The 12744-nt window shown below is 38.2% G+C and overlaps 1 protein-coding gene across 2 annotated transcripts in view; it reads left to right on the forward strand.

The window, feature by feature from the left end:
- Nucleotides 1-12744, forward strand: part of ABCC4 (ATP binding cassette subfamily C member 4) — a 135602-nt gene that overhangs the window by 56286 nt on the left and 66572 nt on the right. The window lies entirely within an intron of this gene.

Below are 12744 nucleotides of genomic sequence, written 5' to 3' on the forward strand. Positions count from 1 at the left end.
TGTAATTTTAATAGTGGTTGGTTTATTAACACAGTTTTACCTTTTGTGATTTTTTTGCTTGGAGGTGTAGTTTTGTTTCAGTGTTTTAACGATGTATCCACAAATTGATCCAGAATGAAGTTCTGTGCTTATGCTGTTTTGGGAAGAGGGAAACAAAAACACAAGGTATTTTTCTGTCATTTGCTTTCATTATTATATTTTTATTTTTCCATTTTATTCATGCCTTATCAGAAATTTGGTGTCTTTTTCAATGCAGAATAATGGCAAAGCTGTTGTTTTAAAACAGCCTTTCCCAAAATGTCTGGGGTTAGACTATGATCAGTGATTATTTGCAAAATTTTTTATGCATACTACAAAATATAAGTTGTGCTTCAGGTCCATGAGAGGATTTAATAGTGGTGTATGTATTGGATGTGGATACTTGAGTGATAGGTGTTTTTGTTGTAGTCTTTACATGGCTCCTCTTGTTGTCCTGTTTGTTGCAGTCCTGGAACTTGTTTCATCCTAATGTGTCTGATGTACTTTCAGAAAAGCTGCTGGTTTAAAACAGCAACAAAACCAGAGAGTGGTGAAAATGGGTGTCAGGAAAACAAAATCAGTGCGTAAGTAAGTGAACTGTTAAGATCTGATGATAGGCGTGTTTTGAAGGAAGAAAGAAAACTCTTACTGGTAATTCCTTTACCTGAAATCTTAATTGGTCTTGTGAAATCTTAAGACCCTGTGTGAATGAAATTAAGCAAACTAATCAGAGTATACTCTAAGGACTAAAGAGACACAACCATCTGTTCCCTCTGCAGTTCTTTAGTTAGCAGAGTGAAATATGCGTCTGTAAGAGCAGTTTCAAGCAAGAAGGAACTAAAATCCTCTGAATGTTTCGAAAGACATCTCTTTCATTAGATAGTAAGTTTTCCCTTGTCTGTCAGAGTATAACCTTTTGAGTAGTCTGTATGTGTCCAGTGCCTATGGTTATGCACTATGTTCTGGTTGCACTTTGCCATCTTCCTTCAGGTGGCACTGGCTTTTTAACTTCCACAGTTCTAGTTTAGGAGCTGTTTCAGAACCTGATCTCTCACTTGCTGGATTTCCCATGTTTTTCAGTGTAAAACATGCTTTCTGTTGCCTTTATGGTTCATGTGTCATTATTCCCCTATCTGGCTCTTTTTGTCACTCTGCATTTCCAAAACATCGTTTCAGGCACTTTCCTGGTTTTGAGTGTTGCAATCACTTTGTGTTCACCTTCTGTTCTCACTTGCATTGTCCCCAGCTCCTCCACTCTTCCTAGCCTGTGTCTCGCTGTGTTGGGCTTTAGACCTTGGTTGTGCGTGGGATGACATTTTTACCTAGAGCTTGTACCATTCCATGGTGAAGGAGAATGGAAGAAGTGTTTTTGAAGGAAGAGAGAGGAGAGGAAATGGGGAGTGGATATGCAGTGAATGAAGCTGGGGAGGAAGGGGAGGACACATGCAAGCAGGGCAAAAATTCACGTCAATATGTACACAAAGCTCTCTCAATATCCAGACGCCCCAGGTTTGGTGAGTACTGTGACTACCAGCTTGTCTCTTGACAGTTTTGTCTTGCAGCTGCTCCCCAGGGCCAGATGGAGGGAAGACTTTTTCTTAATCTTACCCAGTGTACTGTGAGGGAGTCTAACCAGAGTTGTAGAGGGGAGTGTACTTGGTTTGAGCATTAGCCTTCTCCCCATGCAAAGCTTTTATTATTTCTGCACCTGGTAAATGGAGCTGTTGGCACATTCCAGTGTCTTTAATGCCCTCCCTCATCATTTTTGCTTGTTTATCTTCCATGCTTACATCTTTGTAACTTCCTGCTCACCGTGCACTAAAGTTCATCCACAAGCTGGCACTTTTTCATCTTGAAATCATGTCTGGAGATGCACCAGTAGCATCGTAACTGCAGTACACAGCAGTTAAACATATGGGTGGGGAAAGCTCATTAATTCCATGACCCCTTTGTGTTCCTGTACTTTAAAAATCATCTTGTCCTGCAACTTTCTGTTCCAGCTTACTGCTCCATCTTCCCTTAGCTCGTTATTCCTTCTGTAGTCAATTGTGTTGGTTTCTCTTAACTGACACAACAAACTTCAGGGCAGGGCATGCTGCTGGCTACATGATGGTCCAGCCTGCGTCCTAGTGAGTCTCCACCTCCCGCTTCGGATACATTAATCCTCTTCTGGGTGTTTCTGACATGCAAACAACAAATGGCAATGTTCTCAGGAGTCCCTCGTTGCGAGCAGCACTCTTCTATTTTAGCGTGTTTATTTATTTAGGAGTTCATACTGCTGGACAGCTGTAAATCAGAGTTTCACAGTGAAGTCTGTCTTTGAACTGAACAAAACCAAAAGGGTTTGCAAACTGTATTCACTTCTGCTTGAATGATGGTTCAGTCAAGTAATTTTTTTCCTCCTTGATGTGCGTGATTTTTTTTCTATGTTCATAGAGAAGTGAAGAATGTTGCTGTTAACATATTTATCATTCTAAGTTTCTTATTATTTAAAAGCCATGAAAAATAGGAAATTATAGGCTTTTTTTTTAAATTCTAAGCAACATATATGTAAGCGTATGTTTTTAAAATAATTTAACCTCTAGTGTTTATCTGTCAAAAAAATCAATGGGGATTTATTTAAGGTATATTTATACATAAACATTAAAGGTTTTTTTGGTTTTGATTTATGCACTACTAATGTTTTAGTGTGGTCAGCAGGTACTTCTCATTTGTAGCTGCTTATTCCTAGTGTATTTTTCTTTTTTGTTTCTGAGATGAGGCTTTCTAATAGTTGCCCAGTAGAAGAGTACAGTAGAGTCAAAGGCAGTGAAGTATAACTTGTTCAAAATGCTTGGCGTTTAATAATGTTATTATTAAAATGTCTTCCTTTTAATGTAATGAATAAAATACAGTAGAGGTTGTATTTGGGGTTTTTTTTTCATTTGATTTCATTTAAGTGTTGTTAATTATAGTTTAGGCTGTAAAGGAGTTTACTTTATAGTGGTATTTTTTTTCCCAGAAGCCGATGGCCCAAGGAAATGGAGTGTCAGACCATATGTATATTCTTTTGGACAGTACTTCTTCCTAGAATAAAACTCTTGGGTTGTGGTTGTCTACAGCTTTTCTGAGACAAAAGATTTTTGGTTGTTTCTCAGGCAAGATTTGCAAGTGGAGTTTGGTGCCAGTCACAAAACAGAAGAGTAGGTGAAGTTATCCCTCCAGCTTGCTCCACTGGAAAGGATCCATTCTGTGCCCTAACGTAGGCCCCCCAAAAAACCAAAGGATTTAATTCCAGCTTTAGTCCCTCCCATACTGATTGCTGTAGCCTTCAGGCACTCACCCATTTGCCTTCTTCCGGTGCCTTTCTACTGAGTTTTCCAAAGGGTGACTAGCTTCAAGAGCAGGGGCTGAAGGAGACCTATAGCAGAAGTGCCTGTAGTAGAGAATTAACAGGCCTGCTGGAGAGGTGGATGATCCACCTTCAGTGTATTCTCCATGACTGGTAAAAGTAACACATTCCAGTGGATCTCTGCCCCACCTTTGCCTCTCCTGTAAGTCCTGACCCCTGGGCTTGGCTGTACCTTTATAAACAGGGTGACAGGTTTCCCGATACCTTATTTTGTGAATGGTACCTAAGTTGTGAATGTAGTTGTTTCCAAATGTTATGTGACTTTCCTGCAACATGTGGTTTAAAAAGTCCTAAATTGAAGCAAAATATTTATTTTCATGAGGCATGAGGGTGTGGGGTGTATCTTTAACACAGAGCAGATTTTCCAAGGGAATTCTTTGATTATTTGCGCAGCAGAGTAAGTGAGCTTTCTGATAGCTGTACCAGAATTTCTCTTGAGTTCTGTGATACTGCATGTGAGGCAGAAAAAAAATCCATTGAAAATTATCCAGTGTCATCCATTGCACATTCTGGATAGCCAAACCCATGTGGTTTTTTAATAAAATTTTTCTGATTCCCAGTGGCTTTTTTATAGCAGGAGTAGTTAAAAAGGAAAATGTATTTCAGGAATCATTACACAGGTATATCATGAATGAACTTTGGAGAGAATCCCTCCTTTCCAAACAATCACATATTCCAGAAGAAGAAAGAAAAAGAAACTGAAGCTAAAGAAAAATGAATTACCAAACTGAAGGACCATGCCAAGCAGAAGAGAAGGGTTTACAGAGTCATACGAAGATGTGAAATGCCTCTGCTGTTTGGCCTGTCCAGAGGCTTTATCTTCAGAATGGGTGGGCTAGATCGAGGCTGGAAGTCTTGGCCTTGTCCCAAGACAACCCCGATAGAATTCAGTCCCTGTAGCCTTCTAAACAGAAGAAACAGTCCCTATAGAATTCTCTTTCATGGTTCCAAAAAAAGGAAGAAGATGAATGGGGATCTGAATATATAAGATTGGTAAAATATGGCATATTATTTGTCTTTAGAATGATAACCATATAGCAGTGATAACCACATAGCAGTTTCAGCTAAGATTTCAGGAGTCAAATGCTTTATATTCAGTAATGTCCTACTTCTTCATTGTCATTTTAGACTGGAGTGGTGATTGAGCCCCTCTAGCTTCAACACCAATTAAAAAAAAAGGGGTGGTGCAGAAGAGAAAAATATTGAAACATTGGAAATTAGGATTCTTATTATGAGAATTATCTTTAGGAGATAGAATGGTAATAAAAGCAACAAATATGAGCAGATTTGTGAGCTCATGGGAGATCCACCCCAATATTTTCTGAAATGCAGTATTTAGAGCCTAATCTGAATCAAGTCTTGGTAGTATAAATAGCATAGGAAAACTCCTTTTTGTTGTTGGAAAAACCTTACCAGGAAGGTAATATATATTTCCATTTTTATTTTAATTCTTGCATTGATATATATTTATGTATAGCTCCCAAATATGAAAGTAGCTCTAATAGCTGTTTTTGTCCTGCCATGTAAATATTCCAGTAACAAAATACTCTTCAGATATTTCAGTCCATCCTGATTTGTAGTATTCTGTTTAATTTTTTGTAAGCCCCTCTTCCAGAAGAAAGCACTTGGGGCATATTTTCAGCCCAAAGAACTAGACTGTATAAGTGCTTCTTCAAAAGTGGGTGCAGTTGTGGTTAAATATTTTAGCGAAGAATTAAATTCATAATCTTGCTAGTAGAAAGTCAATATAGGACTACGTCTTGTAGATAACATTTTCTATTATACAGATGCTTTGCATTGTGGTGAGGAGCTGAAGTACGTAACTTTATATATGAAAAGAAAAAAGGTGGTGTAAATCAATAGATAATTTTGTCAGTAGTTTATAACTTGACATCTTTTTAAAGGCCAATTGATAAGAAGGTGCAAATGGTTACCATTTTTAAGTTTTTTTCCTTCTGGAAGGGTAAGGAGGCCAGTTGTAACTCTCCTGTACCTCCCTCCTGTGTAGAAATGCCTTTTTTTTGTCCAGTTGGACCGTGTCCCTTAAAAATGGGACTTGAAAATCATGTTGCTTATGTTGAAGTATAGAGCAGAAATTAAGTTCTGCTGTATTTTGGCAGTACATTAGATTTGGTGACTTCATTTTAGGTTGTGAGTTTTTTTGTTTCAGTATGTTTAAATGTAGAATTTTTTCATTAAACTGAGGATAACTTAAAATAGCTTCAGTGAATGAGTTTAAAAATAGACAGAGAGGATATCCAGATCTTAGCTTCTAGAATGGTTAGAACTTTGTTCTGGCAATCTTCATCACAGGATTACATATTAGATTGATATTACTCCAGGGGTTGGGGGCGGTACAAGTGTCAGCTTCCATTGTCTTTCTAATTATGACCCAGGTTCTAGCATAAAACATATATATATTGCCAGAAGTTTGTACTTCTAAATGCTTTTGAACATCCCTTTCACAATTGATTACAGGTATTACTGCAGGGATCAATAATTAGAAAATTGCTAATGCATATATTACCCCAGCTCTAGCATGCTTTTTTAAAAGGGATCACTTTGTTAGCAAGTATAATACAGCACCAAAGTTAAATTCTGTTTTGTCAATGCTGTTACATCTGGAATTGTAACCAACTTAGTTAATTGGTGATGAGATACAATCAGAAAGGCGGTTAGGATGCAGAAGGTATTTTGAGATTTGCCAAGAAAGCAATTTCAGAAAGAAGGAAAGTTACACTTCCCCCCCTTCCTCCACACAATCAAGAGGTTTTTCCTTTATGTGCTTCTGTTTTTAATGGAGACTTTAGATACAATTTCTGCATTGTATCTTATGTGAGGAGACTTTGGCAGGTGATAACAGATGTTAATACATGTGCTCTTCTGAGTACACCTAGGAAAAAGGAAAAATCAACTGTACCACATAAATTACCAAAGAGATTAAAAAAAATTGTTTAGGGCATTGACCTATTTAGGTTTGCCGCAGCAGGGTAATTCCAGTCAATAGTATGTATGGACTAGAAAGCTCCAGAAACAACTGTACAGTTAGGATTAATGTATTCATACTAGGTAATGTAGATGTCTCCATCAGCAGTAAAAATAAAAATTCATTTCCAAAGAAGCCTGTTTTCCGTTCTTATCTTTGTCATAGTTATTCTTTCTTTAAATCCTACACTTAAAAATAAGATGAAACACAGTGTTTACATTTTCTTCTCATCTCCTAACTGTTTTCTTGTTTGACAACATTTGTGTAAAAAGTCCTTTTCAAGTAGTAAATTAATTTGGATACAAGGCATCCCACCTGAATTCATTACATGCTGGCAGTTTAGATAAATGGATATTATGATCTCAGCATATTTTGGCCCAGCACCACTGTGCTTATTTGCAAATGTCTAAGAAAGTGATAATATTCCTATCAGTTTCAGGCTGCTAAAGAAAAAAATGGGGTAGAATTTCTTATTTATATTTATAGGATGCCTGTGGGGAAGACAGCAATGCTGTATATGGCAGTTTGTGTGGACATGTGGTGCTAAATATATATTAAAAAAGATAACAGACCTTTTGACGTTTCTTTGTAGAAATATGGAAGAAAAGCCAGAGTAGATCAGTAATTGACAGCTATGCAGGAGATGCATTTCCAGATTTCTTTCTGAAGAAATATTTTACAAACTTACAATTCCTTTCAAAGTCGGTAATCCATCTTTAATTATTTTGTTGATTTCATAGTTGTATTTTACAAGGTTGATGTAATGTCTGCTTCCTGCCAACATTTGATATGGACAATCCACTTTGTCACTGCTTTGATGAAACGGCAGGCTGCTTGTAGTTTGTAGTTGCAGTACTTTTTAAATTTTTTTTCTTTATTCGGGGTGTGTGTGAACTGAGCACGGGTAAAGGCTTATCAGTTGCTGAATGCCACAGTTTAACAGCAAGATATGTGGGGAGCCGCCAATTTGTACCACAGACAGAATGGGAAGCGTGTTCAATGCAGTTAAATGGATGGGCGTTTAAATGCACACGGTTCTGTACAGCGTTTCTTCTATTCCTGCTTTTTGAGTGTGCTTTTATTGCCACATGCACATTTGAGAGCATTATTTTGCTACCAGGCGTCCATTTAAAAGGACTTTGGTTTTCCAAGCTGTAATGGGGACTGCTGGAGTGCATGATTCCTCTCTTTGGGGTCAGGAAGCCCACGCTGCGCCGTGGCTATTGCAGGCAGCGGTGGCACCCAGCTGTGGTGACCACAGTGGTGCCATGGTGTCAGGGGAGTGAGGAATGTGAGGGGCTTCTGCTTGCTCAGCAGGGCTAGTGGCTGCACAGTATGTGCTTTGGGATTGTCTGACATGTGGATCCATTGAAGTTACAGGTTGTCTGTCCTAGCCCAGGCGAGCATCTCTGTGGCTTGTTGTACCTTCAGTCCTAGTCGGGTTGCTTATGTTTAGTTACACATAAATGACTAAGTACCATCTTGAATCTATTCTTAGCACTACAGGTAGCCTTTACACAGGTTTCTGCAAGTTTGCAGGGAGGAGCAGAAGATAAAAGTGTTTAATTTGTTACTTTCTCTTCATGGAGGCTGGGCAGTGAGGGGTGAGGGTGTTCTGGTTTGACTGTTTCAGAGTAGTTTAAGAGATTTTGAATTTTTTTTTTCCCCTGGTAAATGCAGTACATGGATATGGATATTGAGGCCTATTGCTATGGAGGAGTTGAGGCTACTATGCAAAGCAGTATTTATTAATAATATTTTCATATTGAAATAAAAAGTGTGATGCAATTAAAATTGCCTGCACTGAGGATTAGCCTAATCTGAGGGAAAAACATCCCAAGACTGTGCACCCATGCACACACACATGCACACACAAGTGGCAAAATCTTTCTGTCTGTAGAAGGCCCTTTTCTTAAACCCTTTTTCTTTTCCAAGGAGGCGAATCAGTGAGCTGGAGAAGTGGTGACAAAGTATTTCTGCAATATGTGATGAAGCAAGTGTGTATAAAGGTTTTGTAAACTCATTGCAAGGTATAGAAAATCAATGTGTCTACTCTATTGTGTTACAAAGAAATATTTCAGTGAATACCCTGGCCAACAAAGTATACTAGAAATGCCAAATACATTTAGAAATAATGTACTATTGCTCTTAGGGTCCTTGGAATTTAGGTTGCACAACATTGAATACTATGGATGGCATTTGGCTGTTATAGTGGAGGATCCTAGTTTCTTGTATAAAAAAAAAATCCTTTTCTGGTGTTTACATCTTGAGTGTTGATTCAGTTTGGATTATATTTCTTTCATGATAAAGTATGTATAAACATTTTAAAATGGTGTGGCACAGTCAAGTGTTTTCATTATTTGTATGATAGGTTTGAACATCTATTCCAAAGTGTCAGTAGGCACCTGCAGAAGCAAAGTGGGTTTGTAGCACCTGAACACATTCCGATTCATGCAATTAAAGCAGTTTACAGAGCAAGGAAGAAAAGAGTATCACATACTGAGGTTTGATGTCTTTTTCATGGAGGACAAAAGAGGTTTGATTCTTTCACTTCAAGTTTAGCCTACCTATTGTGTATGGGAGGAGGTTTAATGAATCATTGTTTAACTTTGATACTGCCAAGTATTTGACCATTAAATAGTCTGAAATGTGTACATAGCACTTTGGTGACAGACCCTTATTTAACTGTGATTAATTGGCATTGAATAGTTATTTAATTACTTCGGAAGAAATCTAACAACAGTGTGTGTTCTGATTAAGTTATTTGATGTAAAAACAAACATAAGACTGCTGAAGAGAGCACGTCTCCTTTTGCGGCTTGCTAACACTGCACACCATGTGGACGCCTGAGTGATTGAAATGGCAGATACTCTTCACCAATGGGGATGCTGTTGTAACATTGGCATACTTAATTTCTTGAAAGACTTTTTGTTAGTGGTTTCATGAAATTTGACTTGCAAGTTTTAGATGTAGTAGTTTCTTTTTGCTTTGTAGCCCCTCAGTGGGATAAGTAAAGGATATAGGTATTAAGGGAGCTTAAAAATTTTTATGATTTGGATATAATGGACTGATCTAAGAATTACTGTTTCTTGGCATGTATCTATATCTCAGAGATGCTTGCTTAAGGAGTTCAGGGTTTTTGGAAATATGAACTATGGTGGGAAGGTAATATTGATAGTCTGTAAGTTTAGGAGAGAAGGATTTAAAGGTTTTGGAGAGAAAACATAATTTTCAGGTAGAGAGGGTAGGTAAGTTGTGCAGCTCCTGCCCTTCTTGAATAGCAGGTGCAACAGTTTCTGTAGTCTGAAGAACCATTCTCAAAAATTAGGTTTGCAAGTGCTAGTAGAAACAGTAGTCATAACTGTAAGCATTTGGAGTCCTGACTCCAAATAGGTACTTTAACTTCTATAGCTGGAATGTTTTCTCTTGCATGCTTAATAATGCATAAGCACGTCACTGATTTACTGTGCTTCCAGTAAGTGGAAACAGTTATTTCTTCATACCTTGTGGAATAGACCTCATGTACTTGTAGACATCCTTATAAATGAAGCAATTGCTTTGGATGCAATGCTGTAATGGCTATGGGGCATCTTGTGGATATTTCGAAAGCATAACACTTCGGCTTGGAAGTGCATTGCTGTCCCTGCTGTATGGTGAAGGAACTTACTTGCTTTAGTGGGTTACTGTAGCTTCCTTTTGTGTAGGATGTGCTGTATGAGATGCCAGTTCAGTTACATCCGTGTGAACAGGATCTGAAATACATCTCCAGGCTTGTATTTTCTCTTCTACTTTGCATGCATGCATGCCTGTGAGGTAATAGAATGGAAAAACAGCAATGACAAAAAGAAGGCTAAGGCTTGTAGGTTTGTCTCTTGCCTTTAGCTGTAGAAAAGCATTAATGGTCACTGGATAAACAGTACAGGAGGGAGTTACAGACCTCCTAGCAATAAGCAAAGGATTTTCCTGGTCTTAATGACTTCAGGTGTCATTTTCCAGAATTTCTGTGTGAAAACACTAAATAGACTAATTTTTCAGTAATTTGAAAATTCAAAAAAAATGAAGTGCTGCTACCAGAGATTCACTTAAATGTTTATTTGGGAAGTAGCTGATTCATGTTGCCACTGTTTAATTGTATTAGGTGGACTGTGAAAGGTTCCAGTTTTCAAGGTTTGTCATTTTCATATGCCATTTCTTTTGCTCACTCAAATTTTAGTCAATGTCATTTTACAGAATTACTGTATTTACATTTTAAAGAGGATTAGGCAGATTAAAAGATGTTTTCATGTTTTATTGATAACATCAGATTAATTTTCACTTTCCTAGTGGCAGCTCACGGAGCTGTCAAAACAGAGGCTGTAGAAACATTGTTATACTTAACAGTTTCATAAGGCAGTTGCAAAAAAATACAGTTTTGGCAATCAATTAGCAGCGTGATTACCTGTGGGAACTGGAGCAGTTGGTGGCAACATGGAAGAGACAGTGAAACCAGGGGTTGCTGGGGACAGCCTAGGTGAGCTAAGTTTTCTTTCATGACCACATTGCTCAAAGAACTTCACTGGAAGAGGAGGAGAGCATTGCCACAGTCATTCTTAATGTGCAGGCATTGCTTGATTCCTGGAGGTGCCAGCACTGGGCTGACCTTGCTGTGGCCATGGAAAAGTAGCCAGCCTGAGTGACCTTGCTGCCTCCTGCCAGTGTCACATGGGGATGGCCTTTGCGCAGTGGCTTCTTATGTAAATCTGAAATCACTACAAATAAAACTTATTTGGGTTAAAAGACAAAGGGCGATAACAGGCTGAATTAAGGTGGGGTTTGCTCACTATGGGAATAATCCTTTGCCCTTGTGTACAGCTTGTCTTTGCTGGGTCTCTGTCATGAGTTAGCTTTTCATGGTGGGGCTTAGCACTGTCACCTCTCCTTGCTGTGCTCCTTGCTCTGTAAAATAAAGTGAAGTCACTCAGAAGACAAGTGACAAAGCTGTGAACAGATTTCTAATGCCCTGAGCCCAGTCTGCTATTCACACCTAGTTTCCTTTATCTGCCCTTCCTGGACACGCTGCTGAGGAAAGCCCTATTAACAGGAAGCATTTAACCTCTTTGAATGATTTTCTTTTTGCTAGTGAAGTCTTGGTTCATTTGAAAATAACCTAGGATGTGATATTTAAGGATATTAAGAAGCCTTAGCTTCAGCATGTATGCAGCATGTGCTTGATCATTCTTTGACATTTTTCTTACATTCTCCATGTAAGAAAACCATGGAAAACAGAAAGTTTAAAAAAAAATTGCCTTGGACTTCCTTCTGATGTATCTACCCAAATACAAGTGAAAGGGAACATGCCCACGTGCTACTCCCAGTAACAAAAGAGATGTTTCTGAGTCTTGTGCTGCTGTATACCCTTCCTCTCTGTGGGCAAAGCCTAAAACCAGGATGAATTCTGCTGTTGGCTGCCTTAAGTAACTGCCTTGGGTAGTTAAAGAACTGCAGAACAAGCTCTTTGCAACCAGTATCTCTCTTCGGAATCACGTCCCAGATCTGAGGAGAGGCTGTTTTCTGTATTGTTTGGTGTGGAACAGAAATTCCCTTAAAAAGGAAATGAATTAAAAAGAGCTGTAAGCAGAAGACTAGCATGGTAGTTGCTACAGAAGTTTACTTCAGTATCTCTTATCTCTAAAATACGTCTCCAGTGCACTCTGTGGAAACTTTAAACTTAACTGCTTTCAGTTTAATGAGCTCCTTTGAAAAGAAAAAAAAAAGTCTTTTGTTGCCAGTGCGCTTAATATGTTTGTACCAGTTAAAAGTATAATTGAGTCAAGATATATGCAGATAAAAAAGCATTGTGAATACATGTATGGGCACCACACACCTTAGAAATGGCCAAATCCCCACCCCTGGTTTCATTTCTTTCCTGGTGAGTAGAGATACTGATTAATAGAGAAAGATACTAATCCACTTATGGGTGGCAGTGCTGTGACTTTAATTATTAAAGAAGTCTTGATATAACTGATTTTTTTCACTCAAGTAGAACTTGGGAAAATAGAGAAATGCAAATGCTTCACTGACAGCAGATTAAAAATAGTTTTGTTAGCTTTAATAACGATCAGTATTGTCTAGGTTTTGAATAAGTACAAATGTAAGACTGCATGAATGCAAATCTGTCTCAGATTTTATTTTAGAAACACTTGCAATTTGATTCCATGTATAATGTTGAGGGGTGAGAACAGAAATGCTGAAAAAGATCAGTTAGATCAACTATGATCTATCTGAGACATGCATGCACTAGTGAGTTTCAGTCAAGGATAGGAGCAGATTCTGGCTGTTGTTGCTTGATGAAACTTGCATTAAGTTGTCT

The sequence above is a fragment of the Corvus brachyrhynchos genome, unplaced genomic scaffold, assembly GCF_000691975.1.
Source record: "Corvus brachyrhynchos isolate BGI_N302 unplaced genomic scaffold, ASM69197v1 scaffold12, whole genome shotgun sequence".
In the NCBI taxonomy this organism is placed as follows: Eukaryota; Metazoa; Chordata; class Aves; order Passeriformes; family Corvidae; genus Corvus; species Corvus brachyrhynchos.